The sequence below is a fragment of the Triturus cristatus genome, chromosome 4_1 (assembly GCF_964204655.1).
Source record: "Triturus cristatus chromosome 4_1, aTriCri1.1, whole genome shotgun sequence".
Taxonomy (NCBI): domain Eukaryota; kingdom Metazoa; phylum Chordata; class Amphibia; order Caudata; family Salamandridae; genus Triturus; species Triturus cristatus.
This window is the reverse complement of record NC_140585.1, coordinates 107,567,969-107,585,451: the sequence shown is the minus strand read 5'-3', so window position 1 is coordinate 107,585,451 and position 17,483 is coordinate 107,567,969. Positions and strand designations below refer to the sequence as shown.

The 17,483-nt window shown below is 44.5% G+C and overlaps 31 non-coding genes across 31 annotated transcripts; 24 read left to right on the top strand and 7 right to left on the bottom strand.

The window, feature by feature from the left end:
• The first annotated feature begins 600 nt into the window (after positions 1-600).
• TRNAA-CGC (transfer RNA alanine (anticodon CGC)) lies at positions 601-672 on the top strand. Its single transcript has one exon. It is a non-coding gene; the product is annotated as a tRNA-Ala (tRNA).
• Positions 673-871: 199 nt separating this feature from the next.
• TRNAM-CAU (transfer RNA methionine (anticodon CAU)) lies at positions 872-944 on the bottom strand. The gene has a single exon. It is a non-coding gene; the product is annotated as a tRNA-Met (tRNA).
• Positions 945-1,101: 157 nt separating this feature from the next.
• On the top strand, positions 1,102-1,173 carry TRNAA-UGC (transfer RNA alanine (anticodon UGC)). The gene has a single exon. It is a non-coding gene; the product is annotated as a tRNA-Ala (tRNA).
• Positions 1,174-1,941: 768 nt separating this feature from the next.
• Positions 1,942-2,027, top strand: TRNAY-GUA (transfer RNA tyrosine (anticodon GUA)). The gene is given in 2 exon segments: positions 1,942-1,978; positions 1,992-2,027. It is a non-coding gene; the product is annotated as a tRNA-Tyr (tRNA).
• A 129-nt stretch (positions 2,028-2,156) lies between these two features.
• On the top strand, positions 2,157-2,228 carry TRNAA-CGC (transfer RNA alanine (anticodon CGC)). Its single transcript has one exon. It is a non-coding gene; the product is annotated as a tRNA-Ala (tRNA).
• Positions 2,229-3,712: 1,484 nt separating this feature from the next.
• Positions 3,713-3,784, top strand: TRNAA-CGC (transfer RNA alanine (anticodon CGC)). The gene has a single exon. It is a non-coding gene; the product is annotated as a tRNA-Ala (tRNA).
• Positions 3,785-3,983: 199 nt separating this feature from the next.
• Positions 3,984-4,056, bottom strand: TRNAM-CAU (transfer RNA methionine (anticodon CAU)). Its single transcript has one exon. It is a non-coding gene; the product is annotated as a tRNA-Met (tRNA).
• A 157-nt stretch (positions 4,057-4,213) lies between these two features.
• On the top strand, positions 4,214-4,285 carry TRNAA-UGC (transfer RNA alanine (anticodon UGC)). The gene has a single exon. It is a non-coding gene; the product is annotated as a tRNA-Ala (tRNA).
• A 768-nt stretch (positions 4,286-5,053) lies between these two features.
• On the top strand, positions 5,054-5,139 carry TRNAY-GUA (transfer RNA tyrosine (anticodon GUA)). The gene is given in 2 exon segments: positions 5,054-5,090; positions 5,104-5,139. It is a non-coding gene; the product is annotated as a tRNA-Tyr (tRNA).
• Positions 5,140-5,268: 129 nt separating this feature from the next.
• Positions 5,269-5,340, top strand: TRNAA-CGC (transfer RNA alanine (anticodon CGC)). Its single transcript has one exon. It is a non-coding gene; the product is annotated as a tRNA-Ala (tRNA).
• A 1,484-nt stretch (positions 5,341-6,824) lies between these two features.
• Positions 6,825-6,896, top strand: TRNAA-CGC (transfer RNA alanine (anticodon CGC)). The gene has a single exon. It is a non-coding gene; the product is annotated as a tRNA-Ala (tRNA).
• A 199-nt stretch (positions 6,897-7,095) lies between these two features.
• TRNAM-CAU (transfer RNA methionine (anticodon CAU)) lies at positions 7,096-7,168 on the bottom strand. The gene has a single exon. It is a non-coding gene; the product is annotated as a tRNA-Met (tRNA).
• A 157-nt stretch (positions 7,169-7,325) lies between these two features.
• TRNAA-UGC (transfer RNA alanine (anticodon UGC)) lies at positions 7,326-7,397 on the top strand. The gene has a single exon. It is a non-coding gene; the product is annotated as a tRNA-Ala (tRNA).
• A 983-nt stretch (positions 7,398-8,380) lies between these two features.
• TRNAA-CGC (transfer RNA alanine (anticodon CGC)) lies at positions 8,381-8,452 on the top strand. Its single transcript has one exon. It is a non-coding gene; the product is annotated as a tRNA-Ala (tRNA).
• A 199-nt stretch (positions 8,453-8,651) lies between these two features.
• On the bottom strand, positions 8,652-8,724 carry TRNAM-CAU (transfer RNA methionine (anticodon CAU)). Its single transcript has one exon. It is a non-coding gene; the product is annotated as a tRNA-Met (tRNA).
• A 157-nt stretch (positions 8,725-8,881) lies between these two features.
• TRNAA-UGC (transfer RNA alanine (anticodon UGC)) lies at positions 8,882-8,953 on the top strand. Its single transcript has one exon. It is a non-coding gene; the product is annotated as a tRNA-Ala (tRNA).
• A 983-nt stretch (positions 8,954-9,936) lies between these two features.
• Positions 9,937-10,008, top strand: TRNAA-CGC (transfer RNA alanine (anticodon CGC)). The gene has a single exon. It is a non-coding gene; the product is annotated as a tRNA-Ala (tRNA).
• Positions 10,009-10,207: 199 nt separating this feature from the next.
• TRNAM-CAU (transfer RNA methionine (anticodon CAU)) lies at positions 10,208-10,280 on the bottom strand. The gene has a single exon. It is a non-coding gene; the product is annotated as a tRNA-Met (tRNA).
• Positions 10,281-10,437: 157 nt separating this feature from the next.
• Positions 10,438-10,509, top strand: TRNAA-UGC (transfer RNA alanine (anticodon UGC)). Its single transcript has one exon. It is a non-coding gene; the product is annotated as a tRNA-Ala (tRNA).
• A 768-nt stretch (positions 10,510-11,277) lies between these two features.
• Positions 11,278-11,363, top strand: TRNAY-GUA (transfer RNA tyrosine (anticodon GUA)). Its single transcript is given in 2 exon segments — positions 11,278-11,314; positions 11,328-11,363. It is a non-coding gene; the product is annotated as a tRNA-Tyr (tRNA).
• A 129-nt stretch (positions 11,364-11,492) lies between these two features.
• Positions 11,493-11,564, top strand: TRNAA-CGC (transfer RNA alanine (anticodon CGC)). The gene has a single exon. It is a non-coding gene; the product is annotated as a tRNA-Ala (tRNA).
• A 429-nt stretch (positions 11,565-11,993) lies between these two features.
• Positions 11,994-12,065, top strand: TRNAA-UGC (transfer RNA alanine (anticodon UGC)). The gene has a single exon. It is a non-coding gene; the product is annotated as a tRNA-Ala (tRNA).
• Positions 12,066-13,048: 983 nt separating this feature from the next.
• Positions 13,049-13,120, top strand: TRNAA-CGC (transfer RNA alanine (anticodon CGC)). The gene has a single exon. It is a non-coding gene; the product is annotated as a tRNA-Ala (tRNA).
• Positions 13,121-13,319: 199 nt separating this feature from the next.
• TRNAM-CAU (transfer RNA methionine (anticodon CAU)) lies at positions 13,320-13,392 on the bottom strand. Its single transcript has one exon. It is a non-coding gene; the product is annotated as a tRNA-Met (tRNA).
• Positions 13,393-13,549: 157 nt separating this feature from the next.
• TRNAA-UGC (transfer RNA alanine (anticodon UGC)) lies at positions 13,550-13,621 on the top strand. The gene has a single exon. It is a non-coding gene; the product is annotated as a tRNA-Ala (tRNA).
• Positions 13,622-14,389: 768 nt separating this feature from the next.
• TRNAY-GUA (transfer RNA tyrosine (anticodon GUA)) lies at positions 14,390-14,475 on the top strand. Its single transcript is given in 2 exon segments — positions 14,390-14,426; positions 14,440-14,475. It is a non-coding gene; the product is annotated as a tRNA-Tyr (tRNA).
• Positions 14,476-14,604: 129 nt separating this feature from the next.
• Positions 14,605-14,676, top strand: TRNAA-CGC (transfer RNA alanine (anticodon CGC)). The gene has a single exon. It is a non-coding gene; the product is annotated as a tRNA-Ala (tRNA).
• A 429-nt stretch (positions 14,677-15,105) lies between these two features.
• Positions 15,106-15,177, top strand: TRNAA-UGC (transfer RNA alanine (anticodon UGC)). Its single transcript has one exon. It is a non-coding gene; the product is annotated as a tRNA-Ala (tRNA).
• Positions 15,178-16,160: 983 nt separating this feature from the next.
• Positions 16,161-16,232, top strand: TRNAA-CGC (transfer RNA alanine (anticodon CGC)). The gene has a single exon. It is a non-coding gene; the product is annotated as a tRNA-Ala (tRNA).
• A 199-nt stretch (positions 16,233-16,431) lies between these two features.
• On the bottom strand, positions 16,432-16,504 carry TRNAM-CAU (transfer RNA methionine (anticodon CAU)). The gene has a single exon. It is a non-coding gene; the product is annotated as a tRNA-Met (tRNA).
• Positions 16,505-16,661: 157 nt separating this feature from the next.
• Positions 16,662-16,733, top strand: TRNAA-UGC (transfer RNA alanine (anticodon UGC)). The gene has a single exon. It is a non-coding gene; the product is annotated as a tRNA-Ala (tRNA).
• The last annotated feature ends 750 nt before the right edge of the window (positions 16,734-17,483 follow it).

Here is a 17,483-nt window from a genome sequence, read left to right as displayed (position 1 = left end):
AATGCATCCAAAATGCACGTTCTTGATGCTGGGTGCGTAGTAATGACTCCCATAACTTTCTGTCATTTCTTTCATGGTTCCGCGCAGCCATCCATTTGCCACCAATGCTGCCCAAGGTCTTTGTATCAAAGTTCCTTTCCTTTCTGTAAAATTGAAATTTGGAGCACCCCTGCTTATCCCCAAGCCAAGACAGAACATGAACTTTGGTCTGAAATCCTCCTTTGGGGTGATAAGACGTACCTTACAGTGTGCTCTAAGAACTGGTGACTTTGAGAGGGAGCTGCAGGTAATGTTCATGATTTTCATCGATCTGCTCCTGATCCCCACCCCCACAACCTTTCTTGAGCGAGAGATAATTACAGCGCTGAAAGATACTTCAGCCACTCCTTCTATAGCTCAGTTGGTAGAGCGGAGGACTGTAGCATAAAGTCAGACATCCTTAGGTCGCTGGTTCAAATCCGGCTCGAAGGATTTTTTGCTTCGATTTCCATATATTTCACTTTTATTCAAACAATACCTTCCATTGATTATGATCGAGACTTTGCAGTCCCTGGGTTTCAGGGATTCCTTGCATCCATCAAACAGCTCGAGGGCAAAAGTGGGGATGTAGCTCAGTGGTAGAGCGCATGCTTCGCATGTATGAGGTCCCGGGTTCAATCCCCGGCATCTCCAGGAGCCTCTGTTCCTTATCTTGGCTTTTTTCCAGAAGGCTAGCCTGCCATCATGCAGAAAGAAGAAGTTTGTCATGCAGTTGGGGTGAGAGCCCCACTTAAATAGTCAGACATTTGCTTTGGAAAAATCTTTGAACTAGGCATAGTTTGCGCATTTCAAGAAAATCGGAGAATTTTGCATTCCAAAAGAAGGAAATAAATGCCCTCTCTGAGGATCGAACTCAGGACCTTCAGATTATGAGACTGACGCGCTGCCTACTGCGCTAAGAAGGCTGTATATAGGCATCTGTACATAAGACCATGAAGATCATCCAGGTACAAGGCTGAAGGATTTTCCTGACTGACATTGTATACTGCAGAGTCGAATGGGGTGATGTGGCCGTCGGTTCAATGCAGGGTTTCCAATCATACAGTCAAACCTTGCAGAAGTGGGGATGTAGCTCAGTGGTAGAGCGCATGCTTTGCATGTATGAGGCCCCGGGTTCAATCCCCGGCATCTCCAGACTTTTGCCATGCTTACCTTGGATTTTGGGCCGAAAGCTAGGCTGGCATCATGATGAAGGAAGAGATATGTCCTCCAACCGGGATGAGGACCCCGCTTAATCTGTCAGACGTTTGCCTTGAAAAATCCCATGAAATGGGGCTATCTCATTTTTGATGATTATAGATCAAAAGAATCCTACTTGTTGAAGACATCAAAGTGATGATTCATCTTGACAACCATAATGCTTTGATGATAGAAATCTGTCGCATCTCTCTTGATCATTGGTAAGGGTTCTTCTTCTAAACCAGAGACTCTTTACAGTAGCTTTTAGAAAAACGGAATATTTTGTTTATCTCAATCACCTTCAATCTACAGATTTTTCCGTTCTCTTTCCTTTTGAAAATGCATCCAAAATGCACGTTCTTGATGCTGGGTGCGTAGTAATGACTCCCATAACTTTCTGTCATTTCTTTCATGGTTCCGCGCAGCCATCCATTTGCCACCAATGCTGCCCAAGGTCTTTGTATCAAAGTTCCTTTCCTTTCTGTAAAATTGAAATTTGGAGCACCCCTGCTTATCCCCAAGCCAAGACAGAACATGAACTTTGGTCTGAAATCCTCCTTTGGGGTGATAAGACGTACCTTACAGTGTGCTCTAAGAACTGGTGACTTTGAGAGGGAGCTGCAGGTAATGTTCATGATTTTCATCGATCTGCTCCTGATCCCCACCCCCACAACCTTTCTTGAGCGAGAGATAATTACAGCGCTGAAAGATACTTCAGCCACTCCTTCGATAGCTCAGTTGGTAGAGCGGAGGACTGTAGCATAAAGTCAGACATCCTTAGGTCGCTGGTTCAAATCCGGCTCGAAGGATTTTTTGCTTCGATTTCCATATATTTCACTTTTATTCAAACAATACCTTCCATTGATTATGATCGAGACTTTGCAGTCCCTGGGTTTCAGGGATTCCTTGCATCCATCAAACAGCTCGAGGGCAAAAGTGGGGATGTAGCTCAGTGGTAGAGCGCATGCTTCGCATGTATGAGGTCCCGGGTTCAATCCCCGGCATCTCCAGGAGCCTCTGTTCCTTATCTTGGCTTTTTTCCAGAAGGCTAGCCTGCCATCATGCAGAAAGAAGAAGTTTGTCATGCAGTTGGGGTGAGAGCCCCACTTAAATAGTCAGACATTTGCTTTGGAAAAATCTTTGAACTAGGCATAGTTTGCGCATTTCAAGAAAATCGGAGAATTTTGCATTCCAAAAGAAGGAAATAAATGCCCTCTCTGAGGATCGAACTCAGGACCTTCAGATTATGAGACTGACGCGCTGCCTACTGCGCTAAGAAGACTGTATATAGGCATCTGTACATAAGACCATGAAGATCATCCAGGTACAAGGCTGAAGGATTTTCCTGACTGACATTGTATACTGCAGAGTCGAATGGGGTGATGTGGCCGTCGGTTCAATGCAGGGTTTCCAATCATACAGTCAAACCTTGCAGAAGTGGGGATGTAGCTCAGTGGTAGAGCGCATGCTTTGCATGTATGAGGCCCCGGGTTCAATCCCCGGCATTTCCAGACTTTTGCCATGCTTACCTTGGATTTTGGGCCGAAAGCTAGGCTGGCATCATGATGAAGGAAGAGATATGTCCTCCAACCGGGATGAGGACCCCGCTTAATCTGTCAGACGTTTGCCTTGAAAAATCCCATGAAATGGGGCTATCTCATTTTTGATGATTATAGATCAAAAGAATCCTACTTGTTGAAGACATCAAAGTGATGATTCATCTTGACAACCATAATGCTTTGATGATAGAAATCTGTCTCATCTCTCTTGATCATTGGTAAGGGTTCTTCTTCTAAACCAGAGACTCTTTACAGTAGCTTTTAGAAAAACGGAATATTTTGTTTATCTCAATCACCTTCAATCTACAGATTTTTCCGTTCTCTTTCCTTTTGAAAATGCATCCAAAATGCACGTTCTTGATGCTGGGTGCGTAGTAATGACTCCCATAACTTTCTGTCATTTCTTTCATGGTTCCGCGCAGCCATCCATTTGCCACCAATGCTGCCCAAGGTCTTTGTATCAAAGTTCCTTTCCTTTCTGTAAAATTGAAATTTGGAGCACCCCTGCTTATCCCCAAGCCAAGACAGAACATGAACTTTGGTCTGAAATCCTCCTTTGGGGTGATAAGACGTACCTTACAGTGTGCTCTAAGAACTGGTGACTTTGAGAGGGAGCTGCAGGTAATGTTCATGATTTTCATCGATCTGCTCCTGATCCCCACCCCCACAACCTTTCTTGAGCGAGAGATAATTACAGCGCTGAAAGATACTTCAGCCACTCCTTCTATAGCTCAGTTGGTAGAGCGGAGGACTGTAGCATAAAGTCAGACATCCTTAGGTCGCTGGTTCAAATCCGGCTCGAAGGATTTTTTGCTTCGATTTCCATATCTTTCACTTTTATTCAAACAATACCTTCCATTGATTATGATCGAGACTTTGCAGTCCCTGGGTTTCAGGGATTCCTTGCATCCATCAAACAGCTCAAGTGCAAAAGTGGGGATGTAGCTCAGTGGTAGAGCGCATGCTTCGCATGTATGAGGTCCCGGGTTCAATCCCCGGCATCTCCAGGAGCCTCTGTTCCTTATCTTGGCTTTTTTCCAGAAGGCTAGCCTGCCATCATGCAGAAAGAAGAAGTTTGTCATGCAGTTGGGGTGAGAGCCCCACTTAAATAGTCAGACATTTGCTTTGGAAAAATCTTTGAACTAGGCATAGTTTGCGCATTTCAAGAAAATCGGAGAATTTTGCATTCCAAAAGAAGGAAATAAATGCCCTCTCTGAGGATCGAACTCAGGACCTTCAGATTATGAGACTGACGCGCTGCCTACTGCGCTAAGAAGGCTGTATATAGGCATCTGTACATAAGACCATGAAGATCATCCAGGTACAAGGCTGAAGGATTTTCCTGACTGACATTGTATACTGCAGAGTCGAATGGGGTGATGTGGCCGTCGGTTCAATGCAGGGTTTCCAATCATACAGTCAAACCTTGCAGAAGTGGGGATGTAGCTCAGTGGTAGAGCGCATGCTTTGCATGTATGAGGCCCCGGGTTCAATCCCCGGCATCTCCAGACTTTTGCCATGCTTACCTTGGATTTTGGGCCGAAAGCTAGGCTGGCATCATGATGAAGGAAGAGATATGTCCTCCAACCGGGATGAGGACCCCGCTTAATCTGTCAGACGTTTGCCTTGAAAAATCCCATGAAATGGGGCTATCTCATTTTTGATGATTATAGATCAAAAGAATCCTACTTGTTGAAGACATCAAAGTGATGATTCATCTTGACAACCATAATGCTTTGATGATAGAAATCTGTCGCATCTCTCTTGATCATTGGTAAGGGTTCTTCTTCTAAACCAGAGACTCTTTACAGTAGCTTTTAGAAAAACGGAATATTTTGTTTATCTCAATCACCTTCAATCTACAGATTTTTCCGTTCTCTTTCCTTTTGAAAATGCATCCAAAATGCACGTTCTTGATGCTGGGTGCGTAGTAATGACTCCCATAACTTTCTGTCATTTCTTTCATGGTTCCGCGCAGCCATCCATTTGCCACCAATGCTGCCCAAGGTCTTTGTATCAAAGTTCCTTTCCTTTCTGTAAAATTGAAATTTGGAGCACCCCTGCTTATCCCCAAGCCAAGACAGAACATGAACTTTGGTCTGAAATCCTCCTTTGGGGTGATAAGACGTACCTTACAGTGTGCTCTAAGAACTGGTGACTTTGAGAGGGAGCTGCAGGTAATGTTCATGATTTTCATCGATCTGCTCCTGATCCCCACCCCCACAACCTTTCTTGAGCGAGAGATAATTACAGCGCTGAAAGATACTTCAGCCACTCCTTCGATAGCTCAGTTGGTAGAGCGGAGGACTGTAGCATAAAGTCAGACATCCTTAGGTCGCTGGTTCAAATCCGGCTCGAAGGATTTTTTGCTTCGATTTCCATATATTTCACTTTTATTCAAACAATACCTTCCATTGATTATGATCGAGACTTTGCAGTCCCTGGGTTTCAGGGATTCCTTGCATCCATCAAACAGCTCGAGGGCAAAAGTGGGGATGTAGCTCAGTGGTAGAGCGCATGCTTCGCATGTATGAGGTCCCGGGTTCAATCCCCGGCATCTCCAGGAGCCTCTGTTCCTTATCTTGGCTTTTTTCCAGAAGGCTAGCCTGCCATCATGCAGAAAGAAGAAGTTTGTCATGCAGTTGGGGTGAGAGCCCCACTTAAATAGTCAGACATTTGCTTTGGAAAAATCTTTGAACTAGGCATAGTTTGCGCATTTCAAGAAAATCGGAGAATTTTGCATTCCAAAAGAAGGAAATAAATGCCCTCTCTGAGGATCGAACTCAGGACCTTCAGATTATGAGACTGACGCGCTGCCTACTGCGCTAAGAAGACTGTATATAGGCATCTGTACATAAGACCATGAAGATCATCCAGGTACAAGGCTGAAGGATTTTCCTGACTGACATTGTATACTGCAGAGTCGAATGGGGTGATGTGGCCGTCGGTTCAATGCAGGGTTTCCAATCATACAGTCAAACCTTGCAGAAGTGGGGATGTAGCTCAGTGGTAGAGCGCATGCTTTGCATGTATGAGGCCCCGGGTTCAATCCCCGGCATTTCCAGACTTTTGCCATGCTTACCTTGGATTTTGGGCCGAAAGCTAGGCTGGCATCATGATGAAGGAAGAGATATGTCCTCCAACCGGGATGAGGACCCCGCTTAATCTGTCAGACGTTTGCCTTGAAAAATCCCATGAAATGGGGCTATCTCATTTTTGATGATTATAGATCAAAAGAATCCTACTTGTTGAAGACATCAAAGTGATGATTCATCTTGACAACCATAATGCTTTGATGATAGAAATCTGTCTCATCTCTCTTGATCATTGGTAAGGGTTCTTCTTCTAAACCAGAGACTCTTTACAGTAGCTTTTAGAAAAACGGAATATTTTGTTTATCTCAATCACCTTCAATCTACAGATTTTTCCGTTCTCTTTCCTTTTGAAAATGCATCCAAAATGCACGTTCTTGATGCTGGGTGCGTAGTAATGACTCCCATAACTTTCTGTCATTTCTTTCATGGTTCCGCGCAGCCATCCATTTGCCACCAATGCTGCCCAAGGTCTTTGTATCAAAGTTCCTTTCCTTTCTGTAAAATTGAAATTTGGAGCACCCCTGCTTATCCCCAAGCCAAGACAGAACATGAACTTTGGTCTGAAATCCTCCTTTGGGGTGATAAGACGTACCTTACAGTGTGCTCTAAGAACTGGTGACTTTGAGAGGGAGCTGCAGGTAATGTTCATGATTTTCATCGATCTGCTCCTGATCCCCACCCCCACAACCTTTCTTGAGCGAGAGATAATTACAGCGCTGAAAGATACTTCAGCCACTCCTTCTATAGCTCAGTTGGTAGAGCGGAGGACTGTAGCATAAAGTCAGACATCCTTAGGTCGCTGGTTCAAATCCGGCTCGAAGGATTTTTTGCTTCGATTTCCATATCTTTCACTTTTATTCAAACAATACCTTCCATTGATTATGATCGAGACTTTGCAGTCCCTGGGTTTCAGGGATTCCTTGCATCCATCAAACAGCTCGAGTGCAAAAGTGGGGATGTAGCTCAGTGGTAGAGCGCATGCTTCGCATGTATGAGGTCCCGGGTTCAATCCCCGGCATCTCCAGGAGCCTCTGTTCCTTATCTTGGCTTTTTTCCAGAAGGCTAGCCTGCCATCATGCAGAAAGAAGAAGTTTGTCATGCAGTTGGGGTGAGAGCCCCACTTAAATAGTCAGACATTTGCTTTGGAAAAATCTTTGAACTAGGCATAGTTTGCGCATTTCAAGAAAATCGGAGAATTTTGCATTCCAAAAGAAGGAAATAAATGCCCTCTCTGAGGATCGAACTCAGGACCTTCAGATTATGAGACTGACGCGCTGCCTACTGCGCTAAGAAGGCTGTATATAGGCATCTGTACATAAGACCATGAAGATCATCCAGGTACAAGGCTGAAGGATTTTCCTGACTGACATTGTATACTGCAGAGTCGAATGGGGTGATGTGGCCGTCGGTTCAATGCAGGGTTTCCAATCATACAGTCAAACCTTGCAGAAGTGGGGATGTAGCTCAGTGGTAGAGCGCATGCTTTGCATGTATGAGGCCCCGGGTTCAATCCCCGGCATCTCCAGACTTTTGCCATGCTTACCTTGGATTTTGGGCCGAAAGCTAGGCTGGCATCATGATGAAGGAAGAGATATGTCCTCCAACCGGGATGAGGACCCCGCTTAATCTGTCAGACGTTTGCCTTGAAAAATCCCATGAAATGGGGCTATCTCATTTTTGATGATTATAGATCAAAAGAATCCTACTTGTTGAAGACATCAAAGTGATGATTCATCTTGACAACCATAATGCTTTGATGATAGAAATCTGTCGCATCTCTCTTGATCATTGGTAAGGGTTCTTCTTCTAAACCAGAGACTCTTTACAGTAGCTTTTAGAAAAACGGAATATTTTGTTTATCTCAATCACCTTCAATCTACAGATTTTTCCGTTCTCTTTCCTTTTGAAAATGCATTCAAAATGCACGTTCTTGATGCTGGGTGCGTAGTAATGACTCCCATAACTTTCTGTCATTTCTTTCATGGTTCCGCGCAGCCATCCATTTGCCACCAATGCTGCCCAAGGTCTTTGTATCAAAGTTCCTTTCCTTTCTGTAAAATTGAAATTTGGAGCACCCCTGCTTATCCCCAAGCCAAGACAGAACATGAACTTTGGTCTGAAATCCTCCTTTGGGGTGATAAGACGTACCTTACAGTGTGCTCTAAGAACTGGTGACTTTGAGAGGGAGCTGCAGGTAATGTTCATGATTTTCATCGATCTGCTCCTGATCCCCACCCCCACAACCTTTCTTGAGCGAGAGATAATTACAGCGCTGAAAGATACTTCAGCCACTCCTTCTATAGCTCAGTTGGTAGAGCGGAGGACTGTAGCATAAAGTCAGACATCCTTAGGTCGCTGGTTCAAATCCGGCTCGAAGGATTTTTTGCTTCGATTTCCATATATTTCACTTTTATTCAAACAATACCTTCCATTGATTATGATCGAGACTTTGCAGTCCCTGGGTTTCAGGGATTCCTTGCATCCATCAAACAGCTCGAGGGCAAAAGTGGGGATGTAGCTCAGTGGTAGAGCGCATGCTTCGCATGTATGAGGTCCCGGGTTCAATCCCCGGCATCTCCAGGAGCCTCTGTTCCTTATCTTGGCTTTTTTCCAGAAGGCTAGCCTGCCATCATGCAGAAAGAAGAAGTTTGTCATGCAGTTGGGGTGAGAGCCCCACTTAAATAGTCAGACATTTGCTTTGGAAAAATCTTTGAACTAGGCATAGTTTGCGCATTTCAAGAAAATCGGAGAATTTTGCATTCCAAAAGAAGGAAATAAATGCCCTCTCTGAGGATCGAACTCAGGACCTTCAGATTATGAGACTGACGCGCTGCCTACTGCGCTAAGAAGGCTGTATATAGGCATCTGTACATAAGACCATGAAGATCATCCAGGTACAAGGCTGAAGGATTTTCCTGACTGACATTGTATACTGCAGAGTCGAATGGGGTGATGTGGCCGTCGGTTCAATGCAGGGTTTCCAATCATACAGTCAAACCTTGCAGAAGTGGGGATGTAGCTCAGTGGTAGAGCGCATGCTTTGCATGTATGAGGCCCCGGGTTCAATCCCCGGCATCTCCAGACTTTTGCCATGCTTACCTTGGATTTTGGGCCGAAAGCTAGGCTGGCATCATGATGAAGGAAGAGATATGTCCTCCAACCGGGATGAGGACCCCGCTTAATCTGTCAGACGTTTGCCTTGAAAAATCCCATGAAATGGGGCTATCTCATTTTTGATGATTATAGATCAAAAGAATCCTACTTGTTGAAGACATCAAAGTGATGATTCATCTTGACAACCATAATGCTTTGATGATAGAAATCTGTCGCATCTCTCTTGATCATTGGTAAGGGTTCTTCTTCTAAACCAGAGACTCTTTACAGTAGCTTTTAGAAAAACGGAATATTTTGTTTATCTCAATCACCTTCAATCTACAGATTTTTCCGTTCTCTTTCCTTTTGAAAATGCATTCAAAATGCACGTTCTTGATGCTGGGTGCGTAGTAATGACTCCCATAACTTTCTGTCATTTCTTTCATGGTTCCGCGCAGCCATCCATTTGCCACCAATGCTGCCCAAGGTCTTTGTATCAAAGTTCCTTTCCTTTCTGTAAAATTGAAATTTGGAGCACCCCTGCTTATCCCCAAGCCAAGACAGAACATGAACTTTGGTCTGAAATCCTCCTTTGGGGTGATAAGACGTACCTTACAGTGTGCTCTAAGAACTGGTGACTTTGAGAGGGAGCTGCAGGTAATGTTCATGATTTTCATCGATCTGCTCCTGATCCCCACCCCCACAACCTTTCTTGAGCGAGAGATAATTACAGCGCTGAAAGATACTTCAGCCACTCCTTCTATAGCTCAGTTGGTAGAGCGGAGGACTGTAGCATAAAGTCAGACATCCTTAGGTCGCTGGTTCAAATCCGGCTCGAAGGATTTTTTGCTTCGATTTCCATATATTTCACTTTTATTCAAACAATACCTTCCATTGATTATGATCGAGACTTTGCAGTCCCTGGGTTTCAGGGATTCCTTGCATCCATCAAACAGCTCGAGGGCAAAAGTGGGGATGTAGCTCAGTGGTAGAGCGCATGCTTCGCATGTATGAGGTCCCGGGTTCAATCCCCGGCATCTCCAGGAGCCTCTGTTCCTTATCTTGGCTTTTTTCCAGAAGGCTAGCCTGCCATCATGCAGAAAGAAGAAGTTTGTCATGCAGTTGGGGTGAGAGCCCCACTTAAATAGTCAGACATTTGCTTTGGAAAAATCTTTGAACTAGGCATAGTTTGCGCATTTCAAGAAAATCGGAGAATTTTGCATTCCAAAAGAAGGAAATAAATGCCCTCTCTGAGGATCGAACTCAGGACCTTCAGATTATGAGACTGACGCGCTGCCTACTGCGCTAAGAAGGCTGTATATAGGCATCTGTACATAAGACCATGAAGATCATCCAGGTACAAGGCTGAAGGATTTTCCTGACTGACATTGTATACTGCAGAGTCGAATGGGGTGATGTGGCCGTCGGTTCAATGCAGGGTTTCCAATCATACAGTCAAACCTTGCAGAAGTGGGGATGTAGCTCAGTGGTAGAGCGCATGCTTTGCATGTATGAGGCCCCGGGTTCAATCCCCGGCATCTCCAGACTTTTGCCATGCTTACCTTGGATTTTGGGCCGAAAGCTAGGCTGGCATCATGATGAAGGAAGAGATATGTCCTCCAACCGGGATGAGGACCCCGCTTAATCTGTCAGACGTTTGCCTTGAAAAATCCCATGAAATGGGGCTATCTCATTTTTGATGATTATAGATCAAAAGAATCCTACTTGTTGAAGACATCAAAGTGATGATTCATCTTGACAACCATAATGCTTTGATGATAGAAATCTGTCGCATCTCTCTTGATCATTGGTAAGGGTTCTTCTTCTAAACCAGAGACTCTTTACAGTAGCTTTTAGAAAAACGGAATATTTTGTTTATCTCAATCACCTTCAATCTACAGATTTTTCCGTTCTCTTTCCTTTTGAAAATGCATCCAAAATGCACGTTCTTGATGCTGGGTGCGTAGTAATGACTCCCATAACTTTCTGTCATTTCTTTCATGGTTCCGCGCAGCCATCCATTTGCCACCAATGCTGCCCAAGGTCTTTGTATCAAAGTTCCTTTCCTTTCTGTAAAATTGAAATTTGGAGCACCCCTGCTTATCCCCAAGCCAAGACAGAACATGAACTTTGGTCTGAAATCCTCCTTTGGGGTGATAAGACGTACCTTACAGTGTGCTCTAAGAACTGGTGACTTTGAGAGGGAGCTGCAGGTAATGTTCATGATTTTCATCGATCTGCTCCTGATCCCCACCCCCACAACCTTTCTTGAGCGAGAGATAATTACAGCGCTGAAAGATACTTCAGCCACTCCTTCGATAGCTCAGTTGGTAGAGCGGAGGACTGTAGCATAAAGTCAGACATCCTTAGGTCGCTGGTTCAAATCCGGCTCGAAGGATTTTTTGCTTCGATTTCCATATATTTCACTTTTATTCAAACAATACCTTCCATTGATTATGATCGAGACTTTGCAGTCCCTGGGTTTCAGGGATTCCTTGCATCCATCAAACAGCTCGAGGGCAAAAGTGGGGATGTAGCTCAGTGGTAGAGCGCATGCTTCGCATGTATGAGGTCCCGGGTTCAATCCCCGGCATCTCCAGGAGCCTCTGTTCCTTATCTTGGCTTTTTTCCAGAAGGCTAGCCTGCCATCATGCAGAAAGAAGAAGTTTGTCATGCAGTTGGGGTGAGAGCCCCACTTAAATAGTCAGACATTTGCTTTGGAAAAATCTTTGAACTAGGCATAGTTTGCGCATTTCAAGAAAATCGGAGAATTTTGCATTCCAAAAGAAGGAAATAAATGCCCTCTCTGAGGATCGAACTCAGGACCTTCAGATTATGAGACTGACGCGCTGCCTACTGCGCTAAGAAGACTGTATATAGGCATCTGTACATAAGACCATGAAGATCATCCAGGTACAAGGCTGAAGGATTTTCCTGACTGACATTGTATACTGCAGAGTCGAATGGGGTGATGTGGCCGTCGGTTCAATGCAGGGTTTCCAATCATACAGTCAAACCTTGCAGAAGTGGGGATGTAGCTCAGTGGTAGAGCGCATGCTTTGCATGTATGAGGCCCCGGGTTCAATCCCCGGCATCTCCAGACTTTTGCCATGCTTACCTTGGATTTTGGGCCGAAAGCTAGGCTGGCATCATGATGAAGGAAGAGATATGTCCTCCAACCGGGATGAGGACCCCGCTTAATCTGTCAGACGTTTGCCTTGAAAAATCCCATGAAATGGGGCTATCTCATTTTTGATGATTATAGATCAAAAGAATCCTACTTGTTGAAGACATCAAAGTGATGATTCATCTTGACAACCATAATGCTTTGATGATAGAAATCTGTCGCATCTCTCTTGATCATTGGTAAGGGTTCTTCTTCTAAACCAGAGACTCTTTACAGTAGCTTTTAGAAAAACGGAATATTTTGTTTATCTCAATCACCTTCAATCTACAGATTTTTCCGTTCTCTTTCCTTTTGAAAATGCATTCAAAATGCACGTTCTTGATGCTGGGTGCGTAGTAATGACTCCCATAACTTTCTGTCATTTCTTTCATGGTTCCGCGCAGCCATCCATTTGCCACCAATGCTGCCCAAGGTCTTTGTATCAAAGTTCCTTTCCTTTCTGTAAAATTGAAATTTGGAGCACCCCTGCTTATCCCCAAGCCAAGACAGAACATGAACTTTGGTCTGAAATCCTCCTTTGGGGTGATAAGACGTACCTTACAGTGTGCTCTAAGAACTGGTGACTTTGAGAGGGAGCTGCAGGTAATGTTCATGATTTTCATCGATCTGCTCCTGATCCCCACCCCCACAACCTTTCTTGAGCGAGAGATAATTACAGCGCTGAAAGATACTTCAGCCACTCCTTCTATAGCTCAGTTGGTAGAGCGGAGGACTGTAGCATAAAGTCAGACATCCTTAGGTCGCTGGTTCAAATCCGGCTCGAAGGATTTTTTGCTTCGATTTCCATATATTTCACTTTTATTCAAACAATACCTTCCATTGATTATGATCGAGACTTTGCAGTCCCTGGGTTTCAGGGATTCCTTGCATCCATCAAACAGCTCGAGGGCAAAAGTGGGGATGTAGCTCAGTGGTAGAGCGCATGCTTCGCATGTATGAGGTCCCGGGTTCAATCCCCGGCATCTCCAGGAGCCTCTGTTCCTTATCTTGGCTTTTTTCCAGAAGGCTAGCCTGCCATCATGCAGAAAGAAGAAGTTTGTCATGCAGTTGGGGTGAGAGCCCCACTTAAATAGTCAGACATTTGCTTTGGAAAAATCTTTGAACTAGGCATAGTTTGCGCATTTCAAGAAAATCGGAGAATTTTGCATTCCAAAAGAAGGAAATAAATGCCCTCTCTGAGGATCGAACTCAGGACCTTCAGATTATGAGACTGACGCGCTGCCTACTGCGCTAAGAAGGCTGTATATAGGCATCTGTACATAAGACCATGAAGATCATCCAGGTACAAGGCTGAAGGATTTTCCTGAGTGACATTGTATACTGCAGAGTCGAATGGGGTGATGTGGCCGTCGGTTCAATGCAGGGTTTCCAATCATACAGTCAAACCTTGCAGAAGTGGGGATGTAGCTCAGTGGTAGAGCGCATGCTTTGCATGTATGAGGCCCCGGGTTCAATCCCCGGCATCTCCAGACTTTTGCCATGCTTACCTTGGATTTTGGGCCGAAAGCTAGGCTGGCATCATGATGAAGGAAGAGATATGTCCTCCAACCGGGATGAGGACCCCGCTTAATCTGTCAGACGTTTGCCTTGAAAAATCCCATGAAATGGGGCTATCTCATTTTTGATGATTATAGATCAAAAGAATCCTACTTGTTGAAGACATCAAAGTGATGATTCATCTTGACAACCATAATGCTTTGATGATAGAAATCTGTCGCATCTCTCTTGATCATTGGTAAGGGTTCTTCTTCTAAACCAGAGACTCTTTACAGTAGCTTTTAGAAAAACGGAATATTTTGTTTATCTCAATCACCTTCAATCTACAGATTTTTCCGTTCTCTTTCCTTTTGAAAATGCATCCAAAATGCACGTTCTTGATGCTGGGTGCGTAGTAATGACTCCCATAACTTTCTGTCATTTCTTTCATGGTTCCGCGCAGCCATCCATTTGCCACCAATGCTGCCCAAGGTCTTTGTATCAAAGTTCCTTTCCTTTCTGTAAAATTGAAATTTGGAGCACCCCTGCTTATCCCCAAGCCAAGACAGAACATGAACTTTGGTCTGAAATCCTCCTTTGGGGTGATAAGACGTACCTTACAGTGTGCTCTAAGAACTGGTGACTTTGAGAGGGAGCTGCAGGTAATGTTCATGATTTTCATCGATCTGCTCCTGATCCCCACCCCCACAACCTTTCTTGAGCGAGAGATAATTACAGCGCTGAAAGATACTTCAGCCACTCCTTCGATAGCTCAGTTGGTAGAGCGGAGGACTGTAGCATAAAGTCAGACATCCTTAGGTCGCTGGTTCAAATCCGGCTCGAAGGATTTTTTGCTTCGATTTCCATATATTTCACTTTTATTCAAACAATACCTTCCATTGATTATGATCGAGACTTTGCAGTCCCTGGGTTTCAGGGATTCCTTGCATCCATCAAACAGCTCGAGGGCAAAAGTGGGGATGTAGCTCAGTGGTAGAGCGCATGCTTCGCATGTATGAGGTCCCGGGTTCAATCCCCGGCATCTCCAGGAGCCTCTGTTCCTTATCTTGGCTTTTTTCCAGAAGGCTAGCCTGCCATCATGCAGAAAGAAGAAGTTTGTCATGCAGTTGGGGTGAGAGCCCCACTTAAATAGTCAGACATTTGCTTTGGAAAAATCTTTGAACTAGGCATAGTTTGCGCATTTCAAGAAAATCGGAGAATTTTGCATTCCAAAAGAAGGAAATAAATGCCCTCTCTGAGGATCGAACTCAGGACCTTCAGATTATGAGACTGACGCGCTGCCTACTGCGCTAAGAAGACTGTATATAGGCATCTGTACATAAGACCATGAAGATCATCCAGGTACAAGGCTGAAGGATTTTCCAGACTGACATTGTATACTGCAGAGTCGAATGGGGTGATGTGGCCGTCGGTTCAATGCAGGGTTTCCAATCATACAGTCAAGCCTTGCAGAAGTGGGGATGTAGCTCAGTGGTAGAGCGCATGCTTTGCATGTATGAGGCCCCGGGTTCAATCCCCGGCATCTCCAGACTTTTGCCATGCTTACCTTGGATTTTGGGCCGAAAGCTAGGCTGGCATCATGATGAAGGAAGAGATATGTCCTCCAACCGGGATGAGGACCCCGCTTAATCTGTCAGACGTTTGCCTTGAAAAATCCCATGAAATGGGGCTATCTCATTTTTGATGATTATAGATCAAAAGAATCCTACTTGTTGAAGACATCAAAGTGATGATTCATCTTGACAACCATAATGCTTTGATGATAGAAATCTGTCGCATCTCTCTTGATCATTGGTAAGGGTTCTTCTTCTAAACCAGAGACTCTTTACAGTAGCTTTTAGAAAAACTGAATATTTTGTTTATCTCAATCACCTTCAATCTACAGATTTTTCCGTTCTCTTTCCTTTTGAAAATGCATCCAAAATGCACGTTCTTGATGCTGGGTGCGTAGTAATGACTCCCATAACTTTCTGTCATTTCTTTCATGGTTCCGCGCAGCCATCCATTTGCCACCAATGCTGCCCAAGGTCTTTGTATCAAAGTTCCTTTCCTTTCTGTAAAATTGAAATTTGGAGCACCCCTGCTTATCCCCAAGCCAAGACAGAACATGAACTTTGGTCTGAAATCCTCCTTTGGGGTGATAAGACGTACCTTACAGTGTGCTCTAAGAACTGGTGACTTTGAGAGGGAGCTGCAGGTAATGTTCATGATTTTCATCGATCTGCTCCTGATCCCCACCCCCACAACCTTTCTTGAGCGAGAGATAATTACAGCGCTGAAAGATACTTCAGCCACTCCTTCTATAGCTCAGTTGGTAGAGCGGAGGACTGTAGCATAAAGTCAGACATCCTTAGGTCGCTGGTTCAAATCCGGCTCGAAGGATTTTTTGCTTCGATTTCCATATATTTCACTTTTATTCAAACAATACCTTCCATTGATTATGATCGAGACTTTGCAGTCCCTGGGTTTCAGGGATTCCTTGCATCCATCAAACAGCTCGAGGGCAAAAGTGGGGATGTAGCTCAGTGGTAGAGCGCATGCTTCGCATGTATGAGGTCCCGGGTTCAATCCCCGGCATCTCCAGGAGCCTCTGTTCCTTATCTTGGCTTTTTTCCAGAAGGCTAGCCTGCCATCATGCAGAAAGAAGAAGTTTGTCATGCAGTTGGGGTGAGAGCCCCACTTAAATAGTCAGACATTTGCTTTGGAAAAATCTTTGAACTAGGCATAGTTTGCGCATTTCAAGAAAATCGGAGAATTTTGCATTCCAAAAGAAGGAAATAAATGCCCTCTCTGAGGATCGAACTCAGGACCTTCAGATTATGAGACTGACGCGCTGCCTACTGCGCTAAGAAGGCTGTATATAGGCATCTGTACATAAGACCATGAAGATCATCCAGGTACAAGGCTGAAGGATTTTCCTGAGTGACATTGTATACTGCAGAGTCGAATGGGGTGATGTGGCCGTCGGTTCAATGCAGGGTTTCCAATCATACAGTCAAACCTTGCAGAAGTGGGGATGTAGCTCAGTGGTAGAGCGCATGCTTTGCATGTATGAGGCCCCGGGTTCAATCCCCGGCATCTCCAGACTTTTGCCATGCTTACCTTGGATTTTGGGCCGAAAGCTAGGCTGGCATCATGATGAAGGAAGAGATATGTCCTCCAACCGGGATGAGGACCCCGCTTAATCTGTCAGACGTTTGCCTTGAAAAATCCCATGAAATGGGGCTATCTCATTTTTGATGATTATAGATCAAAAGAATCCTACTTGTTGAAGACATCAAAGTGATGATTCATCTTGACAACCATAATGCTTTGATGATAGAAATCTGTCGCATCTCTCTTGATCATTGGTAAGGGTTCTTCTTCTAAACCAGAGACTCTTTACAGTAGCTTTTAGAAAAACGGAATATTTTGTTTATCTCAATCACCTTCAATCTACAGATTTTTCCGTTCTCTTTCCTTTTGAAAATGCATCCAAAATGCACGTTCTTGATGCTGGGTGCGTAGTAATGACTCCCATAACTTTCTGTCATTTCTTTCATGGTTCCGCGCAGCCATCCATTTGCCACCAATGCTGCCCAAGGTCTTTGTATCAAAGTTCCTTTCCTTTCTGTAAAATTGAAATTTGGAGCACCCCTGCTTATCCCCAAGCCAAGACAGAACATGAACTTTGGTCTGAAATCCTCCTTTGGGGTGATAAGACGTACCTTACAGTGTGCTCTAAGAACTGGTGACTTTGAGAGGGAGCTGCAGGTAATGTTCATGATTTTCATCGATCTGCTCCTGATCCCCACCCCCACAACCTTTCTTGAGCGAGAGATAATTACAGCGCTG